The sequence below is a fragment of the Panthera leo genome, chromosome A1, assembly GCF_018350215.1.
Source record: "Panthera leo isolate Ple1 chromosome A1, P.leo_Ple1_pat1.1, whole genome shotgun sequence".
Lineage (NCBI taxonomy): Eukaryota > Metazoa > Chordata > Mammalia > Carnivora > Felidae > Panthera > Panthera leo.
In genome coordinates, this window is record NC_056679.1 from 46321895 (window position 1) to 46349110 (window position 27216).

The 27216-nt window shown below is 35.7% G+C and overlaps 1 protein-coding gene across 2 annotated transcripts in view; it reads right to left on the reverse strand.

The window, feature by feature from the left end:
* The window catches only part of DACH1 (dachshund family transcription factor 1), a 429942-nt gene that overhangs the window by 401281 nt on the left and 1445 nt on the right, over positions 1–27216 (reverse strand). The gene's annotated exons all lie outside the window — the stretch shown is intronic.

The following is a 27216-nucleotide window of genomic DNA, read 5'->3' on the forward strand; positions in this document are numbered from 1 at the left end:
TAATTCATTCATTTATTCATTTATTCATTTGTATAAAGTAGCAACTCTAAAATATGTGTTTTTTTAACATTCTGTTGGAAGTTAGGGGCACCTGGGTGGCTCATTCGGTTAGCCTTGGACTTTGCTCAGGTCATGTGCTGACAGCACGGAGCTTGCTTCGGATCCTCTGTCTCCCTCTCTCTCTACCCTTCCCCCGCTCATGCACACTTACTCTCTCCTCTCTCAAAAATAAATAGACATTAAAAAAAAATTCTGTTGAAGTTAAGTAGTGGGACGGGAGTCAAACAGCTGGGCTGGAAATTTGGGTAATTACTACTCTCAGTTATCATTGCTCTCTCCCAAGTAGGTATAAAGTCAACATTGGTAAACCCAAACAACAACAAAAGTTAAGACTGCTTATATTCTTCCTCCAATCAAATCAATAGTGACCTTATTAGAGAAAAAGAATGGTGGCAGGCGAGACAGACACGCCAATATGAAAGGTCTATCAGAGACGTGACTACCTACAAAAAGGTAGAGCTTAAACTTCAAAATCTTGAGAATATTGCATTGAATTATTAGTAAAAAAGATGAAAAAATATAAACTCAAAAACTAAATACAAACTGGTAAACTCTTATTCTGAGTGGAATCATTTTTGTTAATAGGGAGTTGAGAGATATTTTGAAGTTTGCAAATATAATTGCATAGTTGTGTGTGTGTGTATATATATATACATATGTACATATGTATATATATATGGTGGAGTATTGAAGGGTCACCTTATTTGAAGAATATTAGCAAAAAAAGTTCAGTGAGAACAATGAATTATTCCTTAATAGATGTCACAGTAGTAGTTCTCTAGGTTGTTTTTTATTGTAATTATGTTCTCTTATTTAACAAAGACATTTTTTGTATATACAAAAAGTCACCAATTTAGTGAAGGAAAGAGTCTTTCTCTTAAGTAGACTCTAAGAATTAGATTGGGTACCTAAGTTAGATAAATAGAATTATCAATAAAATGAGGATATAGGGAAACCAAATTCTGGTATCAACCCCTTGAAAGAATCATGTCTCCCAAACCAAGGTGCATCACTGTTTATAAGCTATCTGGTATGAGAATGTTGAGTTAAAAAGTAATTTTGGGGGCGCCTGGGTGGCGCAGTCGGTTAAGCGTCCGACTTCAGCTCAGGTCACTATCTCGCGGTCCGTGAGTTCGATCCCCGCGTCGGGCTCTGGGCTGATGGCTCAGAGCCTGGAGCCTGCTTCCGATTCCGTGTCTCCCTCTCTCTGCCCCTCCCCCGTTCATGCTCTGTCTCTCTCTGTCTCAAAAATAAATAAACGTTAAAAAAAAATTTTTTTTTAAAAGTAATTTTGAAGCAATTTTAGTTTATGTTGAGATTGATTTACATTAGATCAATCTCTTACTCTTTAAGTGGTATCATGATATTCATTTGCTGTCCCTAATTGTTAGTGTTGATTTTTTTTTAATTTGTTTTTCTTAATGTTTGTATTTATTTTTGAGACAGAGAGAGACAGAGCATGAGCAGGGGAGGGGCAGAGAGAGAGGGCGACACAGAATCCGAAGCAGGCTCCAGGCTCTGAGCCATCAGCACAGAGCCCGATGCGGGGCTCAAATTCACGGACTGTGAGATCATGACCTGAGCCGAAGTCGGACGGTCAACCGACTGAGCCACCCAGGCGCCCCAGTGTTGATTTTAAAGTACAATCCTGAACACTTGTCTTACCTTCTAGCATTGGAATAAATCACCTTGGGTCAGCCCATAAATTCACTCTGCAAGCTGAATCTGCTGCTGCCTTCCGTGGAGTTTGTGGTCTGCAGCAGCAGCTTTCCTACAGAAAGGTCAGCAGAGAGTTTAAGGTGAACTCTGTTAACAGAGCTTTCATTTTTAATCAATGGTATTTTTCGAATTCCGGTACAGAATGTTCTCCTCTTTTGACACTAGTTATTATCACAAGTATAGAATCAAACACAATAAAGGTATTTCTTAGAGTCCTAATCATGACTCAGCAGCATAGAAAGACCTGCTCTCTGCAAATCTCTATCTTTGACTTCCATTTAACTTTGAATAATTCATAATGGAAAAATAATATTTGACCTCTGGAATTTGAGAATATTTTTTTCTTTTAAAAGTTGATAAGTGGTTTTGAAAAAGTTATTTGAAGCCAGGAGACATAAAAGCAGTGTTTTTAATGTCATAGAAAAACTATTAAAATGTTGTCAATTCATAAAGGAATTACCAAATCTCTCGGAAAATCCCATTCATTATTTTATGGCTACAGTCCACACCTCCTAAATCTCATCTCAAAATTTCTTCCAAAGTTCACACCCAAACTCTGATTCCTTTCCTGATTTTGCCCTTGAATCCCAGATACATGCTTTTGACATCAGCTGGATAATACTAAGGAACTAGAACTCAAAGCCTTCAAAATGGAATTATTTACATTCACCAAAAACTTCTCTTCTTCATGGTCTTATGACTCACAATACTGTTTGCTCATCAAATACTAGAGAGTTCATCTTAACTCACTTCTCTTTCCTCAAACATCTCATTAAGTATATGTTAATTTAATTTCTCTTTTATCTTTTTTCTTCCCTCAATTTTCATGACTGCTCCCTTAAGCTAAAGCCTCGGTTATTTCAAACTGGATTACTGTAATAGTCTCTAGCTTAACATTTTCTAGTTCACCCTTCTAAGGGTCAGAGTGTTCTCTATCCAAAACACAACTCTAATCATATCATTTCTCCAAGTAAGAATCTTTCAACAGAAATACATCTTCCACTGATTTTTCATCATTACCATAATGTTCAAATTCCTTAGTCGTTTCACATAAGAACCCTCCTGAGCTTGCCAGTGTCTATATTTGCAACCCAATCTCCCACCCCTGGTTAACAAGTATATCCCGATCTCCAGCCAGACCAATCTACAATCTTTGGAAATGATATTAGTGTCTTTTCAAAAAATTGTCACTCTGAGGTGCCTGGCTAGCTCAGTGGGTTGAACATCCGACTCTTGATTTTGACTCAGGTCATGATCCCAGGGTCATGGAATCGAGCCCCACAGCAGACTACACACTGAGCACGGAGCCATCTGAAGATTCTCTCTCTCTCTCTCTCCCCCTACCCCTCTCTCCTACTTAGGCTCTTTCTCTCTAAAATAAAAAATAGGGGCGCCTGGGTGGCTCAGTCAGTTGGGTGGCCGATTTCGGCTCAGGTCATGATCTCACAGTTCGTGAGTTCAAGCCCCGCGTCGGGCTCTGTGCTGACAGCTCAGAGCCTGGAGCCTGTTTCAGATTCTGTGTCTCCCTCTCTCTGACCCTCCCCCATTCATGCTCTGTCTCTCTCTGTCTCAAAAGTAAATAAACGTTAAAAAAAATTAAAAAAAAATAAAGCAAACTAAAATAAAATAATAAAATAACTGAATAAATAAATAAATAAATGTCATTCTAGGCATTTGCACATTTGTGTCTCATTTTGTTTTAATTTCAGAAGCCTTAATTAAATTCACTAATATAGATGTATCCTTTGCTCATACTACAAAATTAGAATAAAGAATAGTGAAAGATGCGAAATGAACGAAAGGAACAGAAAGGGATAAAGTGAAAAGAGAGCAAGCCAATAAAATATGTAAAAAGAACACAGTAAAGTTCTAAAGGCCATACCAATATCTGAGCAGATAAATTTGATTCTAATTTTCATCATGTTCATGTCTTTATGCTTGGATTTCAAGAGAGGTGTGATTTATAGACTTGAAGGAAGAGTTTATCACTTTTCTTTCTGTCTTAAAAAAGATAAAGAGCATGTGTAAAATTAAGGGAGGACACGCAAAAAAAATCTTAGCCTATATCTAGAGTATGAAGGCACAGTTGCTCTGTTGGTCCAAGGAAATATTTTACGGTGTGTTTTAAAAGCCTACAAGGGCAATCTTCATAGGGAGAGCCTTCATTTTCCAGAGAGCCATGATGTTTTCTGAAACCTAAAATGTGTGGATGTTATGAAGTCACAAGATTTTAACCAGAAAAAGTTTGTAAACGTTAAACCTTTTTGTTTACTTCTTTATTGTCTTCCAAATCTGCCTTGTATATACTTCTCTATTTTCCTCACAGGTTGCTAACAGCAGTAATGTAATATTTTAGTATTTATCTGTATGGTGCAGCAACTCAAAATAGAACATTAAAAACATAATTCTATCTGTTTTCTAACGAGGAAGCAATTTCTTCTTGAATTTTATCTCTAGAAACACCCAAAAGTTTAAGCTGTTGGTCAGTGACAGGATATGCCCATTTTTCTCAATCCACTGGAAGGATACTTGAATCGAAGTACTTGTCACCATGAATAAGCTGTGAGATGTTGGTGAACATTAAATTTAGTTACAGCTGCCAGCCTAGAGTCTGCTCTGGACGGTGGTTGTCTCACGTAAGCAAACACATCTGTTTGTGACATTGGAGACAACCAAGTATTATTAGTGAGTGGGACTGGACTCTCTAGTAATGGGAAAACCTTTCTATAGTTTTCTAAGGTCACTGTACAACTGCCACCAGGAAGCTGGACACCATGGTCTTTCTACTGACTAACTGTAAGTGCTAATTCTTGACTTCTCTTTCCCAAGTACGACCCGGAATACAGGGAAAAAGGAAAATGGTACAGGACAGTTAATGAATTCCTACTAAACCTCTATGCAGTTTATGAATTCTAGGACATTTAACTTTCATTTTCAGTCTCCTTTCCTTAAAAATTTTTTTTTAAGTTTATTTATTTTTGAGACAGGGAGAGACAGAGCATGAACGGGGGAGGGTCAGAGAGAGGGAGAACACAGAATCTGAAACAGGCTCCAGGCTCTGAGCTGTCAGCACAGAGCCCGACATGGGGCTCGAACTCACAAACCGCAAGATCATGACCTGAGCCGAAGTCGGCCACTTAACCGACTGAGCCATCCAGGCGCCCCCGGTCTCCTTTCCTTAAATCCTCATCTTGCTGGGTAGGTGTTACGCTCCCTTACAACTGAGAAAACTGAAGCTCAAATGGGTTTTTGCACCTCTCCTTAGGGTAGGAGTGCAGCGTAGGATAAGAGACCAACTCCGTTTAATACTTACTTATTAGTATTGGGTGATTTATTTAACTTCTCTGTAACTCAGTGCCCTCCCTGGAAAATGGAAATAGGGCTGTTGTGGGGATTACATGAAATAAGGAATGTACTAGGTTAGTGTCTGGAGTAAGTGCACAAAAAACAGGATTAACAACAGAAGAGGAATAACCATCCCGTGGTGCAAAGGCAGATTTTGTAGAAGACGCTGACAGCGGAGTCAAGTGAGAAACGGAGGAAGAGCATGAATTCCAAGGAGACTTGGAAAAAGGATGATAAAGAATTATAAGGAATTGTTAGTGGAGAAAGACCAAAAAAAAAAAAAAAAAAATACAGGAGATACTTTACATATACTCACCTACTATTCAAAGTCAAATTTTTAAATATTTCTCTTAGAATTTACTCAGCAAAGTTGATAATGGGCTGAAAAATGATTTCCCAGTCAAAAGCTATCTAACTGTTCTGACTTGTTGAAGACTTGTGGGTGTCCTGTTAGAACACTGGCTAACAAGATGAATATTGAAGTGGGGACATAACCCATTTAAAGGGATTCTTAATTTCCAATAACATTTCACAGCTTGTGGACTAGAAGTACCTCTACCATTCCAATATCAAAACTACTACATTATGAAAATTGTGTATGGCTCCTTATTTACTGTCCTACATTACCTGAAAGTGATTTGAAGTACAGCCATGATGCTTCTGGGACTCTATTCGATTTTGAAAAACAACAGCACTCTAAATTCTGAATCTGCGACACTACAATGAAATTTACATTTCTTCAAGAAACTTTTATTTATTAGACACAAACAAGTGAAGATAAAATTCAGTTTGAATATACTATATACCAAGACCTGACTGCAGTGCCCTTGGATGAGACAGCATAATGAACCAAAGAAAAAGTGCATGGACCATGCATTGTGTTAGGATTTCATAGAAAGATATATGTATTGTGAAGGTTACGGGCAACTTTGCGCCTTGCTTAAACCTGGTACCATTTATTGCTTAAAAACATTTAAATGAGCATACTATTTGTGCAAAAGTACCACTGTTGCCCTAGGGAAGCCATAAATGCAAAGGCTCAAACTTCTTAGCAGAAAAAGGACAGAACGAGATCTTTAAGGTCAGGAGTCTCTAGAGGAAGTGAAAATGGCACTGCTTCCTTTCAGGGGATCCTAGTCTTTTCACAGAAGTGTCCCTCACCTGAATCCTGGCACTAAAAGTTACAAAGGAGGAAGTAAAGGTTTGAGACTCCCAAGAGCATAAACAAATAGAATTTAAAACTGCATGATTCTGGTGTGTTTAAAATTACCATCTTAAAGCAGAACTACTGAGGTTTTCCATGAATTTACTTCTTTCACATAATATTGTTAGTTTCATATGACATAAGGTGTGACTAAGTAGTTCAAATCATCCTGGACCGGCCACCCAGGCAGGGATAAAAGGGTGGCAAAGCAAAGGCACCATCATCAGTCTACTGATGAACTCAATTCTGAATTCACACAAATCGTTAAAAACCTCAAGGCCCAAGCCACTTTTTCAACACACAGTTGATGTAATTCAGCAAACAACCACTAAAAACACAGGAATCATTGCTAAAACTTATATGTAAACACTACACCTTCTCTCTTGAATTAGTGTTAAATGATATACCTCTTTGTCTTGATTTATTTAATATATTAACACGCAAGACTTTGATGAAACACTATATATTAACAGAAAAATTCTATATATTTAGTGCTACCACAGTTAACTCCTTACCTTAACTGTAGATATCCTAGAACAAGAGTTCCATCACTTTCCACACATAATAATTACCTGGTAAAGAAACATTATTTCCCACACTTGATTAAAGTGAATAAACAAAAATGAGCACAGTGACACACGTACCCTACCTACCAAAGGAACTTGCACATCACAGAAATGTGCCAATCTGATAAACAACAAGTTCTTCATATGGAGTATGAGGATGCCAAAATATCAAAGTACCTTTTCTGCTGCGGGAAAAAAAAAAATTAAAGATCTAAGGATCAAAAAGAATAGCAAACTATCTGGACGGAAGAAGGCATACAGGTGGGTAATTGAGATGGGATGATGAGGCTTATTTCAAAAAACATATGAAGGAAAACAGACCCAACCCCAAACTTTCCATGGCTACTTTCCAGTTTAAAAACCAGGAAGCGATTGGTACAAACTCTGCCGAGAGTAGGCTTTTGTACTACACAACTAAGGTTTAAATCCCAACTCTATGCCCAGATGAATAGATTTTGAGCTTCTAAAAATAGCCTATTTGTAACTACTAGAAATGATAACCTTTGAGTAATAGGTGTGGCTTACTCTAATAATAGTACTCAGTGGAACTATAAAACAGGCACAGAGGGTGAATTAGAATCTGTCAGGAAAGGACTGGAATTACAATAGATGATAGCCCAATTATTCTTATATATTTCTTACTCCCCACCAATAACCATTGATCTGAAGGCATGAATTAGTTTAATAAATTAATACTGTAATTGTTCTCAATTTTATCTTATCGGTAAAATTTGACCGTACTGTATGGTTTGTTTTGTGGTAAGGTTCCCTTTGATGATAATGAACTCAAAATTTAAAAAATACATCGTAACAAGATTGAAGAAATAAAAAAGGCGTAAGAGAATATACTGTTTTACTTGGAAGGGTATACAATAGGCTTCTATCTCTTAAAGAGATGATGAAAATTAATCCACAGTGTTAATGGATATAAAACTTAATGTCACTTCTGCATTTCTCATGAAGAAATAAATTACAACTGGCTTGCTCTACACCGTCAGTGTAACAATGATTCTAAAAATCTCAGAACTATAAACAATATTAAAGTTTTCCCATAAAATTACTAAATTGCTACAGACACAGAGCACACACATACATCTTGAATATTTTCAAGAAATGAATATTATGACTATTTTTTCCAAACAATTTATAATTGTCAACCTATAGTCTATATTAGAGTCACAGGTTAACTGTTATTTGAATAGAAAAACATAACATAGAAAATAAAGTTCTAAAATTGAATTGCCTCACTTCAATTCCCTTCGATTGCTATGTACTAGCTGTGTGTAATTGTGAGCAAGTTAACTAACTGCTCTGATCCTCAGTGCCCTTAACATTCTTTAAAGTCAGATTGAACCTGCCTCTAATGGCTACTATATGGAGTGAAAGAAAAAGAGATATCCTACTGAACACATTTCTAACATATAATAATCACAGATAATAGTAGCGATAAGTCTTATCATCGGTAGTGTTTTAAACAGCAGACGTATATACCCTTACATTTGGTCTGGCCGTTCAATTCGAATTTCAGGTGCTTAAAAAAAACTTTTTTTGGGGCCGCCTGGGTGGCTCAGTCGGTTAGGCATCCAACTCCGGCTCAGGTCATGATCTCGCGGTCCGTGAGTTCAAGCCCCGCATCAGGCTCTGTGCTGACAGCTCAGAGCCTGGAGCCTGTTTCGGATTCTGTGTCTCCCTCTCTCTCTGACCCTCCCCCGTTCATGCTGTCTCTCCCTGTCTGTCTCAAAAATAAATAAACGTTAAAAAAAAATTAAAAAAAAACTTTTTTTTAATGTTTATTTATTTTTGAGAGGGAGAGAGAGAGAGAGAGAGAGCAGGGGAGGGGCAGAGGGAGAGAGGGAGACACAGGATCTTAAGCAGGCTCCAGGCTCTGAGCTGTCAGCACAGAGCCCAATGCAGGGCTCGAACTCTAACTGTGAAATCATGACCTGAGCCAAAGTTGGACGCTTAACCAACTGAGCCACCCAGGTGCCCCATGAATTTCAGGTGCTTTAAAAATTATGTACGTGGGGACCTTTCATAATTAATCCAATGGCTAAACATTAATTAATAATAACTGACATGAAGACAAAATCTCAACCTTACAAACCTATGGGTGTAACATATACAAGGTTTAAATATGTGTGCTTTAAGTACTACAAGAACATGGGATACATTCAGGAAGCAAAGACATCTTATATTCTACTTAAGAACTAATATTCTACATGTTTATTTTGGGTTTTTTTTTCCTACATCAAAGTCTCAAACATTTCTATTCATGCTTTAATTTCTTGATCATAATAAAAAATGCTCTAAAACTAAGAATCTCATAAGAATATTTTAATATAATTCAGTAATATGCAAACAACATTTCTTTTAAAAAGCCAATTGTACTTATAATAAGAGTGCCTACTATATGCCAGAAAATACTTGAAAGTTTTAACAATAGGTGCGACATAATCTTCTACAATAATCCCAGGGAGGTAATTATTATTCACCAGAAATTAAATTTACTCAAGTTTCTAAGTTAGTTAAGAAGTTCAAGAAATAGCCAACTATGCTCTTTCAGCAAAACCTCTATAGATACATTTAAAACTGTTAACAATTGATCACAAATATTTCAAAACTTTAGATACATAAAGGAAAAATGCAGCAAAAGAAATCCACCTGGGTTTCTCCTCCTCTCGTGAATTTTAGACATGAAATGCTTTTGTAGACAAATGCCAAGGAGAAAATCAATCAGATCCAATTTCAACAACCTACTAAATTTCACAATATAACAAGGGAGAAACAGTGTGTGTTACATAATTTACAAAAATGTCAAGACATTGTCATAAATCTACAAACAAAAGCAGAACAATGGTATTCTGAAATAGGGAACATTATATTATATTGATGAGTTCACAAAATACTTGGCAGACACCAAATTTTATGTTAAGATGCTTGAATGCCTATCCCAAATTTATTTTCAAAATAGGAGACTACAGAAAATAATCATTTGGGGGATTTGGGGATGTTTGGTAGAGAATAATTATAGATTATGTATTTGGTTTAAGAAAATCCTAGAGACATAACTATAATAGAATGCTCTAGCCAATTTAAAAAGAAATCAAAGTTTCGATAGCACCTGCTTTAGCATAAAGAAAAAGAAAATAACTGATTTAAATTCCTCTGGAATCTCTACTTTCTTAGAGAATTGCATGGCAGTTACCATAGATATTGAATGACATTCTCTGCGAAATTAAGTAAGTTATCCTTTCATATGCTGTGGCTATATTTTGTCTTTTTTTGCTTTTCAAAGATTTAACCATGTTAACCATTACTAAAAATATTTTTGAAAGGCACTGCCAATAAAATTTTAGTAATATTATATTTCTAAAAAGACTTTGTAATTTTTCAAAATTCCCAAATTCTTCGTCCCAGTTGTTATAATTTCACTGTTATTTCCTTAAAAAGAGGTGAAAAGTGTGATAGCAAGGACCAAAGTAGAATTTTCTTTATGCTTTTATAAGCTGTTCTGGTAAAAGGAGTTTAAAAATTCAATTGGGTAAGAACATTTAAGGTCTAGTATCTTAGCAACTTTGAAGTATATAATTGTACACTTTAAAGTTGTGGAATGTTATATGTAGATTATATCTCAATAAAGAAGTAATTGAGAATTCTAAAGAGATAACAACTCTTCAAAAGTACCTTACCATTTCTGAAATGCTTTCAAATAACTATTATCACATTCCTATTCTCGCAACCTTCTTTTGAAATAAATAGAAAAGTTATCTTCATTATCCCTATTTTACATTTGACAATATGGAGGTTCCAGTTGACTAACCCAACATCTCCCAGCTAGTAATTGATATCATCGGAACTTGAAATCAAGTTTCTTGATTGTTCTCATGACTCCAAGTTGTCTATAGATGAGTAAATCTCAAATCTACAGCTATTGTGGTAATGAAATACTTCTCTTGGATCCTCATGACAATTTCTTTTGGAAATAACATAATAATATTTTTGTTGGAAACAATCCCCTCAAATTATGCTTATTAACAAAGACTTCACACCCGAATTTTCATGTATGTCTTGAGAATTGAATTTTCTTGCTAACCTAGCTAACAAAAGTGAACTAGAGAAGACAAAAATATATCTGTCAGTTGACTTGACACAGTCACAACTGTTTTACTCATCTTGGCCATGCCTCGGAGATCTGAAAACATCCATTTCAACATTTGACAGCATATTAACAGTCTCAATATTGTGGACTCCTGTTCAGTTTGCTATAGGCAAGAGATCGTGCCGTTACACAAGCCAGTAGATCGATTGGTCTTTGGTAGAATCTTAGTTTAAGACTCTTTAAGGCACTGATTTATGCACAATTGATCTGATCAGCCATGCAGTCAATGTGATTTATTAGCTAAGATGGCCAAAACCCTTTTTTCTCCTTTTTCATGCAGTAGTAATTCACCTCATTAGAGGTGGAATCATTATAGGAAGCTACTGAGAAATAAGAAGTTGAACCTGCTGGCCTGACTCTTTATTTCCCCCCAATCTCTGGATCTACCCACCAGTAACAGCTAAGACCAGAGCTGCTGTGTGCACATGCAGAAGCCAGTGAGCTCGCGCCATGGCTGGAAATGGATGGATCGATTAACAGGGATTCTAACACTCCTCCGCTCTGAGACCGTTTGCAGACAGCAAACTTGTTCGTTTAGCTTCATGAGAAACTCATTCATTTCATTTCTGGCACACATTTTTTTCTTTATTTAGCCACAGTAAGACAAATGACTTGTATTACCTTGTAATTATGGTGTTTAACTAAACACAAGACCAACAATGTGTATAACAAGGGATGGCAACCTGTGGTGTACACGTGGACACGTGCGTGCGTGCACATACACATACACACACACACACACACACACACACACACATTTATACTCCCAATGTTACACAAGACCTAATTCTGAATAGCCCAGAAAGGTTCACCAATGGGTAAAATACACATCTAAATTTGCCAACCAGTTATATTTTCTATAATATTTGGGGGGGGGGGATATCCATAGCTTATATATGGTATAAACATTCCTTTCCTCTCTTTAAGGTCTATCCCCCACCCAGGTCCTTTATCTGAAGTCTCTACTGACCTTAAACTTATTAACAAATAGTTAAGGGAGGAGGTATAGGATGGTAAGGTAGGGCCATTCCATGAAACAGTTCTACTTTAGAACAGAGTATTTACTCGACACCTCCTCTTCCTTCCATTCATTCTGCTGCTAAGAGTGCAAAGCCAGGAATCTTAACTCAAGTAGCCTCAGTCATGCATTTGCCTTTGACTTAATAGAGATTCTGCACATCACAGTGATTTCATAGGATAATAGCTGCCCCCTATACCTCATCTTTTTCTAAAAGAATAAGCATTCTGCCACTTCCCTGCCTGCCCCCCACCCACACTATGGATGGAATAAATGAATATGCAATACTCTACAACTAAAGATTTGACAGCCACCCATTAGAATGATTATGCAGTACAAAAATGTTGAGGGGTAGTACATTATTTCACTACATATGTGCTATATAAATTGTGAATTGCTTTTATTAAGAAATCCAGATTTACTTAAGCCCAGTTATGTAATTTCTGTACAAAAGTCTACTATGAGCTCTATCTTTGATTCACTTTGACAGATGACTCTTTTAGAATATGCTGAATGAATGTACAATTTTTAAGCTGTACATTGTTTCAATAAGACAAGCCTTAAAATAAAACAAAGAACAAAATAATTTGCAAAATATATGAATGCTTTTATAACTCTCCCAGGAGGGAGAACACCACCTGTCCTTATTACTAAATCAGCAACGTTAAAATGCCAACACATTTAGTTATTGAACTAGTTCAAAAGAAATACGGGGTGTGTGTGTGTGTGTGTGTATTTGTGGTGTGATGTGTGTGTTTGCACATTTGTAATCACATATTCAAAACCAGAAACCTTTACTGAAAAGATCTCAGGTGAAAATTTTGCTGTATAAGAACCATATCAGTCAGGGAAAATATAATCTGGGATCTGGAACTCTTATTCTCATTGGTTCTTTTCTATTAACCATCAAAACTTTCCCTTTCATCTTCCCTATTTAATAGAGATAAGTTGAAAGCAAGTGGCTTCTCTTGATTTAGATTTCTGTTTCAAAACTTTGGCTGGATTAGTATTTGTTAATTATCTATTTATTAAGAGGGTTACAACTCCAGGTTTATCATACATTTAAAAATTTACATTATAAATTACATTATATTTTTACATTAGAATTCATAAAATTCAATTTATTTAGATATAAGTCCAATTCTCCAAATAAAACCTTGCTTATGTTATCAATGGCTTAACATAAATTTTCTTTTCCTTTAGTTAATTGTATTTTCTCAGCACCAGTTTTATAAATAGAGTAAGACACTCAAGGGAAAATATTCAGCTGGTACAGAGTGGCTTTCTGGTTGCTGAAATCATTCACTCTTTGGACTTGTGAACCACAAAGCACCCACAGCTCAACAAATCCCAACACAGCACATGCCATGTCACGTCTTACTGCTGTAACATAGTCCTCACATTCTACCCTCCCAATATAGCTAAACAGCTCCATATTGATGAGGATAGCAACAACTGACATCAAGTCTATGGACTACAGTCCTGCCATTAAGCATATGCTATTACTATTTAAAGAATTCAAATTTATCTTAACTCAGGACCACTTGGGATGAATATTTTAGTTAGAGACCCAAAATGTTCTTATGATATTGTCTCATGTAATTTTGTTCCAAAGTAGGTATGTGATCTAGTAAAATTCTCCATGGGTTCTGCACTGGTTTAAACAGCGAGTGTACAATCTCTGCCTAGTTAAGCTACACATTTACATGGTGAGAGTGCCAATGAGTATGTTTCATCAGACATTCCTGGAAGCTGTCTGGCCAATAGGAGTGGTTTGAAACGGTTCCCTAATCACTGTTGAAATCACTGATAGTACTGTCTGTCCACACTATGACAGACAAAAGCTGAAATGTATTAAACATAGCAATCCATCATCTTGCAGATGGAAAGCAGGAGCCAGGCCAGTTCAGAGGCAGTGACTACCCGCTGCCTAACAAAGGCCGGAGCCCTGACAGTTCAGTCCCTTCCTAGCTCCTCACTACCACCCCTCCATCTAAGATGAATGAATGTAATCAATGAGGGAGAAAGCCTGCTGAGGACCTCAAATTCAAACATTGTTACATTTAAAGTGCTGCTTTTTTTTCCCCCTAATCAGAACTGTTGCTTCAACAATTTTCTCCAAATATTAAAAGATGGGTATTTATGTAAACAAATGAATGAATAAATGAATGGACTGTGTTTTCAAGAAAGCATATCCTTGGAAAATACTGCGTTGGTATACCATTAAGTTTGGAGAGCTAGCTTTGAAACAAAGTTCTGATACCAACTCAGAGGAAGTTAAAAAAAATCACTAAATTAAGGGCAAGTTTACATTGTGTGAAGCAACTTAATAGTGATGTTCTCTTTGAATGGCCAGGGGATTATTATTTTTAAATAAGCACCAAATAGAAATGAAATGCTATTTGCTAAAGTTCAATTCATTTTGCATTCTTGTTTCTAATAGGACATATGAGTCACAAAATAGCCAAAGGGACAGAAAGAACCCTCAACTGCTAACAGCACATTAACAAAGTATAGAAACGAAAGGCACTTTTCTTTGGATTTCAGCCTTGTCATTTCCAATTTTCTGCTCCTTGGACATGCTTGTATTCAAATTCTGGAACATCTATTCAGCATATCAATCCTAATTAGACAATCTGGGTCTGGAAAGGATGAGAGCTGGGTCATTTGCATAATTTAATCATAAATACTCAGTGATACATATTTCCAAATGCATTTGTACAATTATCTTTTCATCCTTGGGGCAATGGTATTAATATGATTAGGCAATATTTCTGGAAAAAACAGACAAGTATGCACTCTTTTTAACTGCAGCTTAGGGCGATATGAAAAATTAATTAATTTCTGAAGAAAATCAATTTCTCTACGTGACCACATTAGACATTGCTAAACCAAGACTCAGAAACCTCTCTCAATCACTACATTTTATCAGGCCCTTCTAAATTCTGATTAGTAGGTGAACAATTCAATAGAAAAACTAGTAATGTATCAAAAGGCATCTTAAATTTTGAAGAGATCTTTCTGTCTAGTTTTCATTTCGGTATACTACCCTGCTTTACTTAAACGCATTGTTATTTAACCAGTCAATGAGAAGCCTGTGCTTTTGGTGTGAACTCATCTTGAGTGATCTTTTATTAATGTACATTAACCAATTTCAAGGACAATAGGACAGGGTTACTTTTGAAATGCTTTTTCAAGAAATGGATTTATATTCACCTAAAATAATCCTAATTCGCACAAGACTGTTTATTATGGAAACAATCAGATAAACTAAGTTGTCCCAAAAAGTACCATTGTTATAAGAAAAACAGTATAACACACTTAGCAGAGATATAAGAACCCAGGTGGCTAATCTGATTTTTTAAAAAGAGATTCGGCTTTGTATGTTGATTAGTACAAAAGAAAGAAATCACATTTGTGAGTTTAAATGCACTATTCTTTTCTTTTCAATCAAATGAAAAAGTAGAAATTACTGCATGCAAATATTCAATATTCATTTAATTTGCATAAAGGTGCTTGAACAAATTTTTGATTCTAACAAGCTCATTTTTCATGCGTTTTGTCTTTCATCCTAATCTAGCATCTGTCATTCCTTTTTGAAGTTATTATCGGCCCAATTCCCTCTTGGACATGGTTGCTGGGTGACCGGTATCTTAGCACCCACTTTGACAGGAACAGATGTGAATCTGATCAAGAGATTTCCCAAGAGTACCTGAAATCACAAACAACTTTTGTGAAAAACAAACAGCATCCCTGTCATGGGCCCTTATTTAACCTACTCCCCAAAAGAAAGAGCTAAGAAGTTTACTCTAGATCAAATATACCATTTTTAATTTTATTTCCTAAACTTGGAGCAAAATAAATTTTAAAATATTACATTTTCACACTGTTAAAATTGGGGAAACCAATCTGAATTCCAACAGCTCAAAAACCTGTTTTTATTCTGTTTGGGGCTAGATGCTTATAGGTAAATTTCATGATAAGCATTTATATTTTCATGCACAATTTCACTAGAGTTTCTACCAAAAAAACAACAAGATCACTATGAGGATAATTTAGATGATAAAGATATTTAAGAAGATGAAACGTAGTTTGGTGTTGGAAGGCTTTCTACATTAAGTATGACGTAGAATCTTGTACAACATTAAGGATTACTCTACTCATAGAGAATTATCTAAAATATAAAAGTTCTATCTCTCATGCATTTTATGGCAAACATTTTTATTTTTTCTTTTTGCAGTTCATGTGGTGTACCATCAATCATTATTGGAAATGGACCTGCAAAGTGCCACTAGAAGACAAAAAAGGTCACAGAAACTTCATATTATCACCATTACAAAAGTCAGAATAGGTTGCCTCTCCTGAACCAGATTCTTTTTTAGAACAGCATAATGTGGTTGGGTCATGTGATCCACCCCCTTTCCTTCCTTTTGTCAGATTGAGAGAAAGTGAAGAGCAAGAGCCATGTTAAATCATCATCAAACTAGCTGGGTCAAACTTCCAAATGAAATATTTAATCAAATGTTGATATTTTAGGGGCGTCTGGGTGGCTCAGTCAGTTGAGCGTCCGACTTAGGCTCCGGTCATGATTTCCCGGTTTGTGAGGTTGAGCCCCGCGTCGGGCTCTGTGCTGACAGCTCAGCACCTGGAGCCTGCTTCGGATTCTGTGTCTCCTCCTCTCTCTGCCCCTCCCCTGCTCATGCTCTGTCTCTCAACAATAAATAAACATTAAAAAAAATGTTGATATTTTATAAATATGGCATCAAAGTAATCTTAGGGAACATCCAAATAATTGATTTAATTTTTCAGCCTCATTCCAGTGTCAAGACAATGCAGAAAAATGTTAGCTTATGGTGAAAGCAAGATATTTTCTTTTGCCACCTAACAGCCAATAAAAAAGAAAAAACAACATATGTTTAAAGCTCTAAATATTTTCTCCTTGATTATTTTGACTTATGATAGTAAGGAAAGTGGTATACTTTCCACTGGAAATTTCAATGTTTTCCTCTAAGAATCGATTTGTTATAAGCATTGTTACTAGGAATTTTTATGTTTGGTTCTTGTAGGAAAATAACCAATCATCCAAACGGTTTTATTAATGTTAAGTGAAAAAAAAAAGGTGAAAAGTCTTTAAAATTATTTTTAATTTTGAATTGGGGAAGGAACATGATAAGCTTGGTTCCAAAATCCTATCATGAAATTATTTAGTCATCATAATTGTAACAGCAGATATTTGAGTAGGGGTAAAAATGTACGCATGTTGCTTTATCTTTCATAAAGTGTTGCTGTGCATGTAGGATTGAGAACAAGTCATTCTATATGGAGAATGTTCGGTAGTCTCATGATGGTCATTTAATACCATCAATTATAAGCAAAGAGACACTATAGCCTTACCCATTTACATTCGTTATCCATTGGTATATGTAGGATATAGCATTTTGATATTACAGAAAATAAGCAAGCTATTACCCACCTATTGTGAACACATGATTAACTTCAGTTTTACAGTGTAGGCCCAACCACATAAAGTACATACAACTAAAACAGGAATAGCTTTTATGTATCCAATTTATCATTAACCACCTTCATGTGTTACTATTAGTGGTAAAAGCAGGCTTCAGGAAATCCCTTCATATAGTCCAACAAAAAGTAAAATAAGGAATATAACCTTTTAAAATGCAAGTCTAAGAAAATTAAACTTATCCATTAAAAATCCTTACTCTGAAATGTTATCACAGGGAGCAACTCCCTAAAAAAGTTTCTTCCTCTCCTTGGGCTGACTCTTTAGTGGAAGGAAATCAATAAAAAGTACAAAATAAATGTCCGATTAAACAATTTTGTGTTTAAACTACTTATATCTAGGACGTATATTTAAAACATAGATACTTCGTTTTTAAAAGTAACATCTTACTCCCATGTGAAAAAGTGAATATCTGCAAAATTTTGATGACACTTTGGCTTACTGGTGAAGTGTCATTTATGAATGATATTTTTTAAATTTCCTAAAAGCACCTAGTTACTAAATTTGGTAGCCAAACAGGTGTTAACAGAAAGAAAAATCAAATTTGACCCAGAAGGCTCCAATATTAAGGTTTGAATTGGGATCAGTTCATTCCTTTCCCATGGGGTAACTTGTATAAATGTAATTCTATGGTTTCATAAAAGCAGGTCAAGTTTCTATCCCTGGGGGTCTTTTGGCAATTTGAAGCATGGAAGCACTGTTGCTGGCTACAAGTTCAAATCTGCATGTACTATCAATGGGGTGAAGAAAAAAATCAGTGAACAGCAGACATATATTCATCTTGGATTATAATACGCACTTGTCAGAGGGTACTTAGAGGGTAAGAATAAGGGTGTCAGAGCTCACAAGTCATAAAATATCTTGAAATCATTTTTACTTATAAATATATACGCATACCAGATAATGCAAAAAGTAGTATGAAATATGTCTCTTTTTTGGTAACAAAATGCAAAGGTGAACTTGAATGTCATTTTGCATTTACTATGTGCAAGGTTGTTTTTAATTCCACAAGCTTTAGAGGAGGCAGAATTTTTCAAGTAGTCACTGTTTTTTAACCTCTTTTCTACTTCACCAAAAAATGCATGCATTCTTGCACTTTTACCAATGATGTAATGACTTGACAAATGCCATGGAATGATTGAGAAAGTAATTGATTTCATTTAACTGGACCTCTACCAGGTGTTTTGAAAGACAATGACAGTCCACTGCAAGAAGTGGTAATACACTTCTTATGTAGACCTGCAGATTAACCCCTGACCTCATTCCTAACTCATCGCATTGATGGCAAAGCTTTTAGAAGAGCAATCATTTTTTTTTAAGTTATGAAATTGTTTTCCTATCATTTATCCACTGATTGTAAAGGATATGCTTGCTCCAAAGTGCAAGCAGCAATGAAATAAACTAATAAAAAAAATGGAGCAATGACATCAACCACATTAAATGTTATTCCATAATGTACAGATTCTAGTACCTAATAGTTTAATATCTATTTCATACAAATAAGATAATTCTCTGACAAATATTTTCTGGAGAGAATTAAAAGTACACTTCAGTTATCATAAACATAAAGGTATAGGAAAAATTAAGATAAGTTTTTAATCATTGTCTTACTAACAATAGAACATTGTTTATTATAATTACACTTTAAAATATTTAAGTATAAATTATTTCTTTCGTGCTAAAATTAATTCTAAATATATTTTCTATTATCATTCAGTAAAACAGAATTTCTTTTTCAGTGTTATTTTATATTTCACTAAATTGCAGAAGGCAAAATTAAAGTCAGTTTTTTGGTAAAAGTTGTTTGTCCTCCGGCCCTATGTCCTACAAGAGTGTGTGTGTGTGTGTGTGTGTGTGTAGTGTGCGCGCATTTGGGGGGAGGGGGTGAAAGAATACAAACACACATACACATATATGTAAAAGTTTTTCTAATGAAGATATTATAATTATTTAAGCATAAAAACATAGACTACACATAGGCTACGGTTAATATAAACAAAGATATCCACCACCAAGACTTCTAAAATACTGATAAAAATTTTACACCTGTTGCATACACAAGGGCATCTATCTTAGTACAAAATGTGTGACTGGTAATAGGACAATTAAAAGTGTTCTAAATTATTCACTTAAAATCCAGAGGCCATTGAACTACATATTGCCTAACTCAAGAAACAGTATTATTTTGAAGATATTTTCAATATAAAATAGGAATTAACATTTTAGGATATGTCCGTATATTTTCGTAGAGTTGTGATAGGTTCAAAGATTTGTTACACCTTCAGCGATTTGCTTTGTTCATACGTAATATAGGGTTATGAATAATACAACCCATTTACTGTTGCTATTAATAAAATTGCAGAATATAATCAGTTTAAGATTTTAACAAAATACTTTGTATGCTTGATATGTGAATATAATAAAGTATTTCTTGATTAACATATTCTAGAGATTTATTTTCATTATCTTTCCTTAAGAAATGACCAGCATCCCTTAAATTGAATTAGCAAGTATTTACTGAAAATGCTTCTATGTGTTTCCATAAAATAATTCCCTTTCAACTAGTACTCTTTCTTTCCTGAATATGTCTTGTTTGTCCTTGATGAAAAGTATTATTTTCGTGTTGTGACTGGAAAAGCAACCTAATTGATACTATATAAATTCAAAGATAAGTTACACTGTGACTTTTTAATACTTCACCTCTCCATTCATTTATTGTAAGGAAAGAAAACATTCCTCAGCTCTTCAATGTTACGAACCAAAAGTAACCAATATACTAAATTGCCTATTTCATTATTGTTTTCGTGAAAATCATGCCTGAAAAGCATATTCAATTTTTTTGTCAAACATATATACTACCTTCAAAATCCACTGCAGGATTATTATAAGTCTACTTACATTAAATTACATTTATGTTCTTCAGATCATAGTAGTTTTGACTTCCTCTGAGAAACATGCAATGGATTCCAGGTATTATATTCATCTTATATAATAATATGTTTTAAATGCTTCAGCTAAGCTGTCTTCTTTTTAAATCATTGCTCTCTAAAACTTTTTTAAAAGCAAGTAGCTATTCACTGCATCACTGTGCTGCACAGTATTAGACATTTCAATATACTTATAAGCACAAAAATAGAAGAGCAATTAAATAATGATATAGTGAGTTTTCCAGTTTAGTAAAGTTGTCTTTGACAACTTTCACTCAAGTCACGTACTTTTATACATGTAAAAGAATCCCAGCCTGATATCCTGGACCAGCTCCAAGCTAATTTCAATCAGAAAGCAACAGGGCCACACCTTTAACAAAATTCAGTCATTGGCCACTTCAATATCCAACTTAGAAAACTACAGATGAATTTGTTTAAATGGGTGAATTAGAATCCTCTTAGCATATAAAGTAAGTCCAGGTAAGAATACACCAGAAATTTAAAATATATTTGGTTCAAGGTCCCTGGTTTTGGATTAAGTAATGATTTGAGTCATTCTCTATATGATTTTATATATCTGTATACCTATAGCTCTATCCCTATCTATATATGACTACATATACAAAGGGGATGATTGTCTGCTATTTTATTCAACTAATTTTAATTCTATCATTACTTTGAAAAACAGTAAAATTTCACTGATTGATTGTCTAATTGACTAATTTATATTGAATGGATAAAAATTCTGTTCATAGTCATTTGCACATTTAAATATCATGAACTGTAACACACACACTCTTTACAAATTCTTAGAAGACTTCTCAAAGTAAATAGGTACATCAAAATAAAGTGACCCATGAGTTGATCTAATAATAACAAATTACTGGACCAAACGTAAATATACTAATCTCGGTGTTCTTGTTTTCCAAAGAAACAATTTGGTAAACTAATCTCAGTATCTGAATGAAGTAATTTCTGTATTGTGGCATATACTAAAAAGCACATATCAACAATTAAAAGTTATTTTGAAAGACACTTACTGTAGCAAAAAATTACTTTTGCCTGGAAATACTTCAGACAAATTGAGAAGAAAAGTAAAGGAATTTGAGCACAATGTAGGCTCACAGAGCGTCTGCTATGCCTGAAACACGTAAATGTGAAGATCAGGGCCTTTGATATGACACTCAGCTAAGCCCCATTTGGTGAGCTTTTAATTCAGGGTTTCCTTCATTAAAAAATAAATTACTGAACATAATAAATATAATGGAAAAGAGGTCCCCTAATGCAGTCTCAAAGCCTAAAAGTGTAAATATAAATGCATTCTTAGCTAAAATTTTTAACCTGTAGAACTTAAACAAGAATACACATGTATGGATATATATATGTATATATATAACTGACCAATCACAATCTAGTAACTCAGTAGTTAAGAGGATGGCACATGCTGGTACATGGTAAGGTCACTCTATTTTTATATCAATTCAAATATAAAATGATAAAACTTTATTTTAATTACATATTATTTATATTTAAATACCCAAATAGTTAATATCAACTTTATTTTATATTCCCTGTCATTTTAAAAGTCTATAACGATGTGATTTTTTTTTTTCTGGTGAACAATCTGAAAATTAAATTCTTGAAAGATAAAATTCTGGCCAACTTTAACTTTTTTAAAGAAACAAGTGACGAAAACCTTAAAATCAAAATATTGGGTGAAATCTAGAAGACTCACCTGTCCCTATTTAGAAAGCTTACTTCATATAATTTCTTCAAAGATTCAAAGGGAAACAGTTTACAACCTGTGAGAGTTGCATTTCTTAAATTTTGCAATACATGGGTTCTATGTTGCTACTACAGTGCAATTTAAATGATTATTTTACTTGATTAACAAAGGCAATTGTATGAAACAATTTAGTAAAATAACTTGGAAAGAGAAAATAACACTAATTGATAGTCAAAGCACAAATTGTTCCTAAAATAACAACTACTTGGTTGCACATTAAGCTAATTTACAAATGCTACTTACATTCCAAAAACAAAACATCAAATGAGAAACAATAAAGCATATTATGTTTTCGTATGCTGGTGAATCACACATGGTAAATCACCAAAGAGAAGAGTGATTTATGCTCAAATCCAGCCAAGACTTTAATCAATATTGGGTGTCACATCTCAGGAGGTTGGGGGAGGTAGTGAGGCAAAAAGAGAATGGCTAATATTGGTCTCAGTAATTTATACGCAACTTCTGTGAAATGTAGATTAAACAAAAAAGTAACAGCAGATTTGGACTAATCAGAAGAAGGTTCACAAAGTCTGTATTAAATGTGATACAAAGAATTTATGTAAGGGAACTATGAAAACAAAAAAGTCTGTTTATTTTATATAATGTTTGCAGCTTCACAAAATAAAATATCCTATGTGCAAATCAAATTAAGTGTCTCAGAGCATTAGCTAATCATCTGTGGAGTTCAGAAAGTAAACCATCTTCATAACTATGTGCACTCTTTACAATAACGATTATATGCATTACTGGAGACTAACTCAAGAAAAACAACAGGTTGAAAAATATCCAAATAACTCAAGAATTTGCATTACATAATACAATTTGATTGAACAAGGTAAATCCTAGGTTAGAATATTCTTAGATTTTGTTTATGTATTAATTAAACTATAACTTAGTAACAGTTTAAACGTATACAGAAACAAGTGGCAGAACCAAACTTAAAGTTGCATATTTTAGGCCTTACTCTTCTAATTATGTCATATTATTTAGGAAATGTTATAAAATGAAACATTAGGCTTTACAGGAGCCATTAATCGACTGTAATACAAAAACTTCAAAAGCATAGTCTCTCTTCATTCGAAGTAATTTTAATCTCTCTGTGCCAAGTATCGTAATTATCTGTGAGAAGTGAATCTGTATTTGTGTTGAAACTTTCTATTACCAATGCAGAAGTGTGTAAGTCCATGCCATTGAAAAACATGCAGTGGGGGAAATGTTCAATACATATAGACTGGTTCAGTTTGCCATCTTTATTAAAACTCCTGACAAACAACAGAGCCAAGTGTTGGAGAATATTTTATATTTCTTACAGTAAAATTGCATCCATATATTACTACTGGACAAAAAAAGACTTGAAAAGTCTTTCAATTTGCTGTCTATGGATAGTATTGACTTTTAAGACAAAGGAATACTATTTGTGAATATATCTATATGCATATAAAATGTCTGATAAAACCAACTGGAATCTATTTAAGTTAAAAACCTCCACAATACTAGGGCTACATAAGACCCAAATCACAATCTGGTTTGAAAGATCCTGAAACAAAATCTCCCTCTGGCAATATTCAAAAAATAAACATTTTAGATAACACAATACAGCAGTCACTTTTTATTACCTGAATTCACAGAAAATTGAATCCTAACCCAAATCTACAAACAAGCGACTGACTCATACAAACAGAGGCTTGACCATGTACATAATTACTTTCCTTTTGTTGTTGCTGTTTAGTGGTTACCAGTTAATTAAGTGACCTCTGATGCACCAGCCAAGTTCATGCAACTAATGTTTAGTTTAAAAATAATAATTGGAGGAAGCTGATCAAGGTCAGACTCTGTCCTTTGACAACTTTTAAATATATTTCCTTACATATTCTCTCATTTTTGGACTCTTACTTTTAGCTTTACTATCAAGCAAGTGATAGTCTCTGTTTCATCTCCTTGTGGTAGTGACAGATGGCTTCAACATTTATTCTAGTTTTTATAGATAGCATACTGATGCAATAGCCCCAAGCAAATTAAATCCACTCTAAGGTTTGTCACCAACTTACTGAGCCACTTTGAGCAAGTTTATGAACCTTTTTTCTCTTTGATATCATTTTGGTTTCTCAGATTCCCTGGTATCTAAATGCTATCAAGAGACAGAATTAGATATATGTTCTGTAAAAAGATGAGAGTGCTAAGATTTGATGTTTCTTATACACTATGTATATATTATTTTATATAGTTTGCCTTTTGCACAGTTTGTCTTACCCTCTGCATAAATTATTCCTTTAGATCGTCTCTTAAATAGCCAAAGGAGAAAGAAACCAGAATGAAAGAAATCAATATATCTAGGTGAATGAAAAAGGATCTTAATAGAAAAGGCATAAACTGGACTTGAATGGAAAGAGTAATTTTAGTTTTGAAGATCCAAGGTGCAAGTATTGTAGGTATTGCTTTCAAAGTAAGAAATAAGACAGTAACACTTGTAATTATCATTAAAAATAATAGTGTAATATAATGCAAACAATATGTTTTAGTGACAGGGAGTTCCACGATAAGTTTTCTATTTTTTTTTTTACAGTTTTGATTTACAAATTGATTTTTTGCAGGTTTGATTACAGTGCAGAGTTAAGAAAACCTAGGTAAAGATCTCCAATTACACATCTTCTAAGGTTAATGACTGCTGTATTTGCATGTATATAGGTTTGAGTAAGGCTTGTAGATGATGAAAGATCAAACGCAAGAGTAAATCAACAAACTAACCACGTTTAACTTAAAAATAACCTGAAACTGAGTTTTAGAATAACACGTGTAATTGTAAAATATTAAGACGAGGTGATTGAAACATAATTAGAATATTGATGAAATATTTTTGAAGAGATATAATAGTTCTATTGGATTTAACTTATGTTGGCTGTGAAAGTTTAAACTCCAGAGCTATTGTTAACCTCAGGGAAAAAAAAAAACTAATTAAAACATTTTTGTTAGTAACTTTAAGAATATTTTCCAACCGTATAGTGAGGACTTCAATTCCAAACACTAAGCAAAATTTCAGGGGAAAAAAAATCAAGGGAGTAATTATAAGAGGGGTACCACTACCTGCTTTACATTGATTGTAACGTTGCAGTCATTGAAAGAAGTTTTCTCTGGCAATTTTTGTGTGTGTGTGTGTTATGTGTAATGGTCATTAATTATCGAGTACAGTATGTGCTGTAAGAAACACACAAAGAGATTTCAAGAGCAGAATGGTTTGATTACTAAAGAGAAACACAGTAGCTTTTCACCAAATTACTAGATAGGTAGACAATTTCATAACAACCAACTGGCTTCAAATTTCAACTAGCATTCTTTCCAACTGTAACAATTTTCTGCCCTGATTTGAGTACTTTTAACAATACATTGTTGGCAAATATTTTATCCTCTGGACGTCCTAGGACTCCAATTATCTCGGTAAATGACGTTTAGTGATCAAGATCACCCCTCAATCTTTACTGCCACCTGTCCATCCTCTTGGGCACGCGCGCGCGTACACACATGCACGCGCTCTCAGCAGTCACCCAAAAATAATAGAAATGAAGGTTCAAAACCCAGACACACACTCAAGACCCCATGCAAAGGATGGCAAACAAGGAAAAGAGTTTCTGGCTAGGTCAGAATAGGACATTCGCAAGGTTCGAGTTGGAGTCAGCTTTCGTCTTACAGCCTTCCCGGGGCACTAGCCAGAAGTCTTCCAAGGAAGTAATAGCTAGGGGCTTTTTCACCCCTGTTTCCTTTTGGTCTCGTCCTACCCCTCTTTCCTTCGCAGCTCAGTTGCCCTAGCTCTATTAGGGGACACACCTCCTAAAAGAGTACAACTCTCTTCCTTCTCCCGGTCTTAAACTTATTTGGAGGGTATCGCAGTCCCCGCGCAAATTTTGCGCGCAGTTCCCACGCGTCCGCTTCTGGTATCCAAGTTTCCCTACTCTCTTTCTCCAGGCATCTCAACTTTTCCCTCTGCCTGGAACGGGGGACCAGGCTGCACTGTGAAAGCAGGTGGAAAGAACATTTCCACCCCGAAACTGACAAGTTACCCCACTCCCGCCCCCTCTCGGTAGATCCTCCCCCAGTGAGCGTTCATTAGCATAAAACCGGTCGGGCCAGGCACCGGGTCCCCTGGCCTCCAGGGTTCGCGCGCTTTGCCGGGCTGTGGAAGCCACAGCACGGGGGATTCAGGTCTGCGGAACACCCCAGTGCAAAGCTTGCACCTGCTCATTGCGTGAGCTACTAACCTTCAAAAAAAAAAAAAAAAAAAGTAAAGAAAGAAAAAAAAAGAAAAAGAAAAAGAAAAAGAAAAACAATTTGGAGAGAGAGAGAAAGAGAGTGTGTGCTTCAGTCTTCCTTCCCCATCTCTCCAGCTCAGCTTCCAAGAGTCTCAGGCACCCGTCAACTCCCCCTGCAGAAGGAAACCCGCTGGTTCCCTCGCATCTGCCCCGGGGCAAACGTACCCCTTTATCTCCTTTGCACAAGCTCACAGGCGGCCACACGCACACGTGCGCGCACACACAGACCCCTCCCCTCAGCGGGCTTCCCCTCGGGGCTTTGGGACTGAGCTCAAAGCGGGTCCCCCGGGATCGCTCCGGGGCTTCTCGTCCTCGGAGGTCTTTTCCCTCCCGGCCTCGAAGAGGCCCAGGCCCGCAGCTTCCTCGCGGGCCCCTCACCCGGGGCGCGCCTTCCCGCTCCCGAACCCAGCGGGTCGGGGTCACGACCTCTCCCCGCCCCCGGGACGCCGCTCGGGCGCCGCCGACCAGCCCCGCCGGTGCCCCCCCCCCCCCCACCGGCTCGCGGTGGAACCCGGGTCCGAGGGAGCACACACTCTGGCAGCCGTGCTGTGAGGGGTCCCCAGACGCTGGCGCGGCCCAGGAAGGGGGCTGTGGCTCCTGGAAATGCACG